Source organism: Dromiciops gliroides, chromosome X, assembly GCF_019393635.1.
Source record: "Dromiciops gliroides isolate mDroGli1 chromosome X, mDroGli1.pri, whole genome shotgun sequence".
Lineage (NCBI taxonomy): Eukaryota > Metazoa > Chordata > Mammalia > Microbiotheria > Microbiotheriidae > Dromiciops > Dromiciops gliroides.
This window is the reverse complement of record NC_057867.1, coordinates 25,044,155-25,054,867: the sequence shown is the minus strand read 5'-3', so window position 1 is coordinate 25,054,867 and position 10,713 is coordinate 25,044,155. Positions and strand designations below refer to the sequence as shown.

The 10,713-nt window shown below is 40.0% G+C and overlaps 1 non-coding gene across 1 annotated transcript; it reads left to right on the top strand.

The window, feature by feature from the left end:
• Positions 1–7,145: 7,145 nt before the first annotated feature.
• Positions 7,146–7,248, top strand: LOC122734216. Its single transcript, XR_006354022.1, has one exon. It is a non-coding gene; the product is annotated as a U6 spliceosomal RNA (small nuclear RNA).
• The last annotated feature ends 3,465 nt before the right edge of the window (positions 7,249–10,713 follow it).

The window sequence follows — 10,713 nt, the reverse complement described above, 5'->3', positions numbered from 1 at the left end:
TAAGAAAAGGGTAGGGGGCAGCTAGGTGGCACAGTGGATAAAGCACCGGCCCTGAATTCAGGAGTTCCTGAGTTCAAATTCAACCTCGGACACTTGACACTTACTAGCTGTGTGACCCTGGGCAAGTCACTTAACCCCCATTGCCCCGCAAAAAAGAAAAAGAAAAAAGAAAAAAAAAGGGTAGAATGTATAAGCCCAGAGGTCTGTGAACCTTCACTCTGAGTCCTGGCAAAATTCTAGGACGTACTATTAAATTGTGATTGTGAGCACCTAGTAGATGCTGGGTTGAGGATAGATGAGGGGTCTTATGTGAGCAAACCCCACGACAATCCCATAAGCACAAATACCCTCATTTTACGCATGAGGAAACTGAGAATCAGAGTAGCAAATTGACTTTCCTGAGGTCACACAGCTGGTGGAACCATGTCACAGATACAGCTACCCTATCTGAGAGTCTAGTGTTCTATCAAGTGTACCATGCTGCCTCTTACAGGGCCCTGAGGGAACAACAAGGATAAAAAAGCGGCATAGGGCCAGCCCTCAAAGTGCTTACAGTCTAATATAGGGGAAACAGAAATAAATATTATATAGACTAGAATACTATAAGAGAACAAAATGTTTGAGAGAGATAAACAAAGACAGAGATTCCCTCTAGCTGGGGGAGAACAGATCATACCAGACTAACTTCTTTTCTTTTTTCTTTTTTTTTGTTTTGTTTTTGGTTTTTTGCGGGGCAACGAGGGTTAAGTGACTTGCCCAGGGTCACACAGCTAGTAAGTGTCAAGTGTCTGAGGTCGTATTTGAACTCAGGTCCTCCTGACTCTAGGGCTGGTGCTTCATTCATTTCTTTTTTAAGAGAGTTAATAGACTGGTAGATTAGACAGATGCTGTTAAATGTAGCATACTTAGATTTCAGCAAACCATTTGACAAAGTTTCCCGTGTGGACAAGATGGAGAGATGGGATCTAGACAACAGTCCAGCTGGATGGATTCAGAAATAAATGGCCAAATGACCAGCCCTTGTCACTAATGAGTCAAGTTCCTCTTTGAGGGAGTTCTCTAATGGAATCTGCTAAGAGCTGTGTCTTTGGTGCCTTAACTAATTGTTATTTTTATTCAAAATGAGGGCAAAGGTGCATATGGCCCAGATCTAACATAACAGAATTTAATTGAGAGAATAGTATCCTAGACCTAGAGCTAGAAGGGACCTCAGAGTTCAACCACCCTATTTTACAGAGAAGGAAAGTGAGGCCCACAGAGGAGTAGTGACTTTCCCAAGGTCACATACAAGATCTTAGAATTAGAGTTGAAAGGGACCCTACGATCCATCGACTCCACCTAGTTTATTTTACAGAGGAAGAAACTGAGGTCCAAGGAAATAAAGGGACTTGACCAAGGTCACTCAGGTGTTAAAGGACAGAGCTGGGATTCAAAGTCAGATACCCTGATGCCAAATGCAACACTCTTTCCACTGTACCACTGGCCTTGGGGCACCACTAAAGTTCAACTTCACAAGTACAAGACACGAGAGATATAACTACCCAATAATTTCAATGAAAAAGATCTATGAGTCTTAGTGAACTGCAGGCTCACTGTGAGTCAACACCTAGAGATAGGTGTGGTATATTTGAAAGAGGTCTGGACTTGGAGTCTGGAAAGATCTAGGTTTGGATACTATCTTAGACATTTCCTACCTTTATATCTATTAACCTTTCCAACCCTCACTTTTCTCAACTGTAGATAACAATACCTGTGGTACCTAACTCAAAGGGTTATTGTGAGGATCCAGCGAGGTAATGTACATAAAGTGTTTTGGAAACCTTGGGGTGATATAGAGAAAGCAGTTGTCATCATTAGCCTTATCACCAATGTTCTCTGGCTGCCCATCTCAAGCTACATGGGGACTTGCAGAGTGTCCAGGACCAGGATGGTGATGGAACTTGAGTTGATGACATATGAAGATTGGAACTAGAAAGTCTAGTCTAGAGGAGACTCAGAGGAGCCATGAGAACAGTCTGCAAGCATTTGAAGGGTTCTCTTATAAAAGAAGGGTTAGATTTGTTCATCTTGGGAGATGGAAAGTTTTCCCCCATTGGAAGTCTTCAAGAAAAGACTGGATGGGGGGCAGCTAGGTGGCGCTGCAGTGGATAAAGCACCGGCCCTGGATTCAGGAGGACCTGAGTTCAAATCCAGACTCAGACACTTAACACTTACTAGCTGTGTGACCCTGGGCAAGTCACTTAACCCCAATTGCCTCACCAAAAAAAAACACACACAAAAAAAGAAAAGACTGGATGATCAATCATGGTGATTCTGTAGACAGAAGTCTTGTTCCAGTACTGCTTGGGCTGCATGCCCTCTGAAGTCTCTTCTAATTCCGAGATTCTAGGATTTGTAACACCCAATTTCCCTTCCAGTGCTATCATCTGTCATTGATCTCTGTCTCAGATGTATTATTTCAAGTCATCTGACATTGCTAAATATACGGACTGAATTACAGGGGCTTCTATCCAAGGAAAGGTCTCCATTAGTATTTCCAAGATGCAACTTACAGTGGAGTTGGCATCTGAGATACCACTCTGCTCTCCACACTCCACCCCTTTCTAAACTTTCTGGGAAATAAGAAGACAGACAGAATGTTAGTTACTAGGAAGACTTTTTCTTTTCTTTTCTTTTTTTTTTTGCCTACACAAATGGACTGCCTCCAGGGGTGTGGGTTCCCCTTCACTGGTTGTTTTCAAGAAGCAAATAGATGACCAGTTTTTAGGTATGGTTGTAAAAGGGATTTCTGTTCTAGTACACATTGAGCTAGATGGTACTTAAAGTACTTTCCTGTTCAGAGATTCTGCGGTTTCATGATTATTATTCAGAAAGCCTTTAACAAGTTTCACATAATGAAACTAAGGAACCGACCTCATCTTGGCATTATGCCAATAGGTGTTTGGTTTAATTTAGTTATTAAAAAAATCAAACCTTGCCTCTGGGAATTGAAAAGAATTGGTTACTGGGTTGTAGGCCTCTTTAGTTTTGGGGTGTGTGTGTGTGTGTGTGTGTGTGTGTGTGTGTGTGTGTGTGTGTGTGTGCTTTTCCAAAGCAGGGTCTTCCATGACAAACATTTGTATACTACGCAAACATGAAGAAGTGGGTGTACCCAAACACTTCAGTGCATACAGTGGTGGTTGAGTCATACTATCGGTTAACATATAGTTCCTGGTACTAACTTTTTCCATCTTCTCTGCTATCATTAGGTAAGCAATCCCAGGCCCCTTAGTACAAACTGACTCATGCTTATTGCTAAAAGACATTCTACCTGGAAAAAAAATTGCCCACTGGATTCTGTTCTCCTAGCCGGGAAGTAGGAATTCCCCAAGTGTGAAGGGATAGAAGCTAACTTTTTCTTTCCCCTTATAGTCCCTTCCTTGGTGCTAAATACCATCACTGTCTCCTCAGCCTCCCTCATCAATTCTTCCCTTTCTTTTCCCAACCCCACACCTCAAAAGTTGTCCAATGGCTGTTTTGGACAGTTTAGGGTGAGTTTCTGGGAAATACTTGGAAAAGCTTCACAATAAGAACACCATAGAAGAAACTGAGACCCAGGAAAGGGCAGGAACTTTCCAAAGGTCACACATAGGATCCTAGATCTAGAATTAAAAGGGGCCTCAGAGGTCATCTATTCTAACTCCCTTGTTTTCAGTTTTGGTTTTGTTTTGTTTTCTTTCTTTCTTTTTTTTTTTAGTGAGGCAATTGGGGTTAAGTGACTTGCCCAGGGTCACACAGCTAGTAAGTGTTAAGTATCTGAGGCTGGATTTGAACTCAGGTCCTCCTGACTCCAGGGCCGGTGCTCTATCCACTGCACCACCTAGCTGCCCCTTGTTTTGTTTTTTGGTGAGGCATTTGGGGTTAAGTGACTTGCCCAGGGTCACACAGCTACACCGCTAGGAAGTGTTACATGTCCAAGGCTGGATTTGAACTCAGGTCCTCCTGAATCCAGGGCCAGTTCTCTATCCACTGTACCACCTAGTTACCCCAATAACTCCCTTGTTTTACAGAGGAGTAAACTAAAGCCAAGGAAGTTGAGGTGATTTGGCTAAAGGTCATGTAGGTAGTAAACATCAAAGGAAGAACGTAAACCCATAACATCTAACTACAGAGTCAATGATGTATCCACTGTACAGCCCTGCCTCTGTTAAGCTGAATATTCATGGCATTGATTCAAAATCAAATACGGTGTAAACTCCCTTGGCTAGGAGGATCCCCTTTTGACATCATAGTTTTGATACCCTTTGTATTATTTGTGAGTTTATTCTTTCCATATGAATTCAAACTTCCTATTATTCACTATGTCTCAGCTGTGAGGAACAGATCCAAAGGTTCTTGGAAAAGGGGTGAATCCAGAGGCATCTCAAAGGTGGTAGTGGCTTAGTGGGGGGTGGGGGGACCAGAAAACAGGTATCACATTCAGAACTGATTGTACCTTCAAAAGGTCACAGAAGAGAAAATTCTTCTTCAGTACCAGTCAAGTCATAGGATCTGACATTTATAGCATGGAGGGGACCTTAGCAATAGACTCCCTTGTTGTGCTTGCTAAGGTCACACAGGACCTAACTAGAAGGGCCCCCAGATCCCTGGTTCAAACCTCATGCCACCTGCTTACTAGTTATATAACCTTGGGCATTGTACACAGTAATAGCAACATTGTGTGATGAAGAACTGTGATAGACTTGACTCTTCTCAGCACTGCAACGATCCAAAACAATTTCAAAGAACTCATGATAGAAAGTGTTCTTAACATCCAGAAAAAAGAACTGTGGATTATGAATGCAGATTGAACCTCACTGTTTCTACTTTGGGGCTGTTTTTCTTTTCCATTCTTTTTTGAGGTTTTTCCCTTGTGCTCTGATTCTTCTTTCACAATATGACTAATGCAGAAATAGGTTTAATGTGATTGTACATATATAACCTATATCAGATTGCTTTCTATCTTGGGGAGGAGGGAGGGAAGGGAAGATGGGAGAAAAATTTGGAACTAAAAATCCTATGAAAACAAATGTTGAAAACTATCCTTACATTTAATTAGAAAATAATAAAATTCTTTTAGTAAAAAATAGATGTTTGGGAGCAGCTAGGTGGTGCAGTGGATAGAGCACCAGCCCTGGATTCAGGAGTACCTGAGTTCAAATCCGACCTCAGACATTTAACACTTACTAGCTGTGTGACCCTGGGCAAGTCACTTAACCCCAATAGCCTCACTAAAAAAAAATAGATGTTTGAGAAGGGACAGGATAAAAAGAGAGAAAAGAAGAAACAGAATAGTAACCATAACTTTGAATGTGAATGAAATTATTTCAACCATAAAATGGAAGCAGATAGAAAATGGATTAGAACCCAGAATCCAATAAATGTTGTTTACAAGAGACACACTTGAAACAGAAAGACACATACAGAGTTAAAATAAAGGGCTGGAGCTTTTTTTTACTTCACCTGAAGTAAAAAATGCAGGGGTAGCAATCATGATCTCAGACAAAGCAAAAGCAAAAATAGACATAATAAAAAAGAGATAATCATGAAAATTATTATTTGCTAAAAGATACCCTAGACAATGAAGTAATGTCAAAAAATTTATAGCAAGTTTCTCTAATAAAGGCTTAATTTCTCAAATATATACTGAGTATAGAACTGAGTCATCTATAAAAATAAGGGGGGCAGGGGGTGGCTAGGTGGCGCAGTCGATAAAGCACCAGTCCTGGATTCAGGAGTTCCTGAGTTCAAATCCGGCCTCAGATACTTGACACTTACTAGCTGTGTGACCCTGGGCAAGTCACTTAACCCCATTGCCCTGTAAAAAAAATAAATAAATAAGGGGGGCAGGTAGGTGGTGCAGTGGATAAAGCACTGGCCCTGGATTCAGGATAACCTGAGTTCAAATCTGGCCTCAGACACTTGACACTACCTGTGTGACCCTGGGCAAGTCACTTAACCCTCATTGTCCCACCAAAAAAATAAATAAATAAAAATAAAAAAAAATAAGGGCCATTTCCTAGTTGATAAATGGTCAAAGGATATAAACATGAAGTTTTCAGAAGAAAAAATTGAAGCTATCTAGCATTATATTTAAAAGTGCTCAAAATCACTATTGATTAGAACAAGACAAATTAAAACAACTCTGAGGTAATGCCTCATGCTTATCAAAAATGGCCAATGCTGGAGGGGATGAGGGAAAATAGGTACATTAATGAATTGGTGGAGCAATGAACTAGTCCAACTATTCTGGAGAGCAACTTGGAACTAGGGACAAGGGGCTATAAAACTGCATACCCTTTGCCCCAGCAATGTCACTACTAGGTCTGTATCTCAAAGAGATCAAAGGAAAAGGAAAAAGACCTATAGATACAAAAATATTTATAGCAGCGCTTTTTGTGATAGCAAAGAATTGGAAATTGAGGGGATATTCATCAATTGAGGAGTGACTGAACAAGTTATTACATATGATTTTGATGGAGTACTACTGTTCTATAAGGAATGACAAGAAGAGTAGTTTCAGAAAAACATGGCAGGACTTATATGAACTGATATAAAGTGAAGTGAGAAGAACCAGGAGATCGTTTTGCACAGTAACAGCGATGTTGTAAGGATGATGAATTGTGAAAGACTTGGCTACTCTGATCAATACAATGATCCAAGATATTTTCAAAGGACTCATGATGAAAAATTGCTATGCACACCCAGAAAGAGATCTTTTAAACTCTGAATGCAGATTGAAGTAAAATCTCTCTTTCTTTTTCTTGCTTTTTAAAAAAACTATGGGGTAAAAAAGAACCCCAAAAAACTATGGGGGCAGCTAGGTGGTACAGTGGATAAAGCGCTGGCCCTGGATTCAGGAGGACCTGAGTTCAAATCTGAACTCAGACATTTGACATTTACTAGCTGTGTGACCCTGGGCAAGTCACTTAACCCTCATTGCCCTGCAAAAAAACCCTGTGGATAATATGGAAATATGTTTTGCATTATTTCACATGTTTAATAGATATCATATTGCTTGCCTTCTCATGAGTGGGTATGGGGAAGAGGGAGGGAGAGAAATTGGAACTCAAAATTTGAAAAGAATGTTTAAAATAAAAAAATAATAAAAATTCAAATTACAGTGTGCGTTTCGGCAGCGCATATATTAAAATTGGAATGATACAGAGAAGATTAGCATGGCCCCTGTGCAAGGATGACATGCAAATTCATGAAGCATTTCATATTTTTTTAAAAAATAAAAATAAAAATTACAACTAAAACCAAAACCAAAAATAAATGCTATCCCCTTTCCCCACCTTTAGAACAAAGAATTTTTTTAAAATAGTTCAGCAAAATTAATCAATTGGGGCAGCTAGATGGTGCAGTAGATAGAGCACCAGCCCTGGATTCAGGAGGACCTGAGTTCAAATCCAACCTCAGACACTTGACACTTACTAGCTGTGTGACCCTGGGCAAGTCACTTAACCCCAATTGCCTCACCAAAAAAAAAGTTGATCAATTAACAATTATTTATTATATTTTTACTATATTCAAGGGCCAGTGTTAAGTTCTGGAACCAATACATCAAAAAAATCTGACACTATCTCTGGTTTTCCAAATCCATGGTCCCCCACCTTTGCAAAGAAAAGAGGGAAGTGGCTTCTCAAAATATATCTGTTCTTTGTGGCCAAGCTCTCCCAAATAATGTTTAAAACCCCTCTTTGTGTCCTTAACCTTCATCTGCTGCTCAGTTCATTGGGAGCCTCCATACTCCATCTATAGAGCTTATAAGAGACCATGCTTTAGGGTTTATCTGCTGTTTATTGCCCTTTCTACCATCTTCTATACATGTCTTTTGCAAAGCTCAAGCTAATTTCGTTATCTCATGCATCCCAAGTGGGAATCCTAGACCTGCTTTGATCTTCCTCTTGCCCCCACCCTCCTTGCTGTCTTTCTTTAGTTGTCTCTCCAGCCTCAGCCCATTCAGAGCTTTTGTTCCTGAGCCTGCTCTTGGGATTGTCTACACTTGCTGGTCATGCTCTTTCTTCCATCTTCTATACCAATTTGAAAAAGACAGACGTATCAATGAATTCCCTGTGTATCTCAGAATAACAATTTCAGGGTTTGAAAATGACTGATTCCACTGAAATGGCTTTTAAAACCTCAGTGTTGTACCTGCCTCCTTACTTTGTCACCCCAGCAAGAGACAGACACATTCAACCAGTTGCCACATGTTATCATTTATACCTTCACAACAAACTTCTAGGGGGCACAGTGGATAATGCATTGGCCCTGGATTCAGGAGGACCTGAGTTCAAATCCAGCCTCAGACACTTTACACGTTCTAGCTGTGTGACCCTGGGCAAGTCACTTAACCCTTATCTCCCCGCAGAAAAAATCCCCAAAAAACAAAAAAACATAACATCCCTCTCACCTGTCCCCTTCTTCCCACTCATGAAGCCACCACACTAGTTCAAGGTCTCATCATGTCTCACCTGGACTCTTGGAATGACCTTCTACTTGCTCTTTCTGATTCCAATCTTTCCTCTTTCTAATCCATTCTTCATATAGCTACTGAGGGGTTTTCCTAAAGCCCAGGTCTGTCCATGTCACTCCCCTGTTTCAGTGGCTCCCCAGGGACCTTTGGCTAAAACTCCTACTGCCTTGCCTGGGTTCCTATCCAGATATGCTTCATTCCTCTCCTGTTCGTTCATTCTCCATTCCTGCCAAACTGACCCACTCCCCAAGCTCAACATGGCTGGTGCCACCTGACCTGAAGGGCTGGGCTTTCCTGGACTTCCTCCCAGGTGCTGAGGTGCCTAATCAATCACCATTTATTAAGCACCATACAGTGTCCCAGACACTGTGCTAAAGTACTGGGATGACAAAGAAAGGCAAAAAACAGACCCTATTCCTTCTGGATTGAAATCTCTGTTCTCTTAGCTTCTGATGAATCCATTGATCTCTTAAAGAAGTAAAATAATATGGAAGGATGTCATTTATCTTCTGCCTCATTTTGATCATGAAAAGCTCCAGATGATTCCCTACCCCATTATTTTACAAAGGAGGAAACTGAGGTTCGCAGTGGACAAGTAACTTACTTGCTCAAGGTCACACAGCTGGTGTCAGAAGTGGGTTTTTTTTTCATCCCCAATATTTCTTTTTTTCCCATATAAATATTTTATTATTTTCCAGTTACATGTAGAGAGAGTTTTCAATATTTGTTTTTATAAGATTTCTTGTTTCAAATTTTTCTCCCTCCCCCTCTCCCCAAGACAGCAAGTAATCTGATATAGGTTATATCTGTACAATCACAATAAACATATCTCTGCATTAGTCATGTAATGAGAGAAGAATCAGAGCAAAAAGGAAAAACCTCAAAAAAGAAAAACAACAACAACAAAAACAATAAAAATAGTATGGTTTGATCTGCATCCAGATTCAAGTTCTTTTTTTTTTCTGGATTTGGAGAGCATTTTCGATCATGAGTCATTTGGAATTATCTTGGACCATTGTCTTGCTGAGAAGAATCAAGTCTATCACAGTTGATCAACACACAATGTTGTTGATACTGCGTATAATGTTCTCCTGGTTCTGCTCATCTCACTCATCATCAGTGCATGCAAGTCCTTCCAGGTTTCTCTGAAATCTTCCTGCTCATCATTTCTTACAGCACAATAGAATTCCATTACATTCATATAGCACAACTTGTTCAGCCATTCCCCAATTGATAGGCATCCCCTCAATTTCCAATTCCTTGCTACCACAAAAAGAGCAGCTATAAATATTTTTGAACATGTGGGTCCTTTTCCCTTTGTTTATGATCTCTTTGGGGGAAAGTCCTTATAGTGGTATTGCTGGGTCAAAGGGTATGCAAAGCTTTATAGCCCTTAGGGCATAGTTCCAAACTGCTCTCCAGAATAGTTGGATTAGTTCACAGCTCCACCAACAATGCATTAGTGTTCCAATTTTCCACAGCTTCAACATTTATTATTTTCTTTTTTTGTCATATTAGCCAATCTGATAGGTGTCAGGTGGTACCTCAGAATTGTTTTAATTTGCATCTCTCTAATCAATAGTGATTTAGAGCATTTTTTTCATATGGCAATAGATAGCTTTGATTTCTTCATCAGAAAACTGCCTGTTCATATCCTTTGACCATTTCTCACTTGGGGAATGACTTGGTTTCTTATAAATTTGATTTAGTTCTTGATATATTTTAGAAATGAGGCCTTTATCAGAAGTACTGGCTATAAAAATTGTTTCCAAGTTTTCTGTCTCCCTTCTAATTTTGGGTGCATTACTTCTGTTTGTACAAAAACTTTTTAATTTAATGTAATCAAAATCATCCATTTTGCATTTCATAATATTCTCTATCTCTTGTTTGGTCATAAACTGTTCTCCTTTTCAAAGATCTGAGAGGTAAACTATTCCTTCCTCTCCTAATTTACCTATGGTATCACCTTTTATGTCTAAATCATGTACCCATTTTGACCTTATTTTAGTATAAGGTGTAAGATGTTGGTCTATGCCTAGTTTCTGTCATACTATCTTTCAGTTTTCCCAACAGTTTTTGTCAAATACTGAGTTCCTATACCAGAAGCTGGAGTCTTTGGGTTTATCAAACAGTACATTACTAAAGTCATTTATTACTGTGTCTCCTGTGCCTAATCCCCCACTCTATTTCTTAGCCAGTACCAGATAATTTTGATG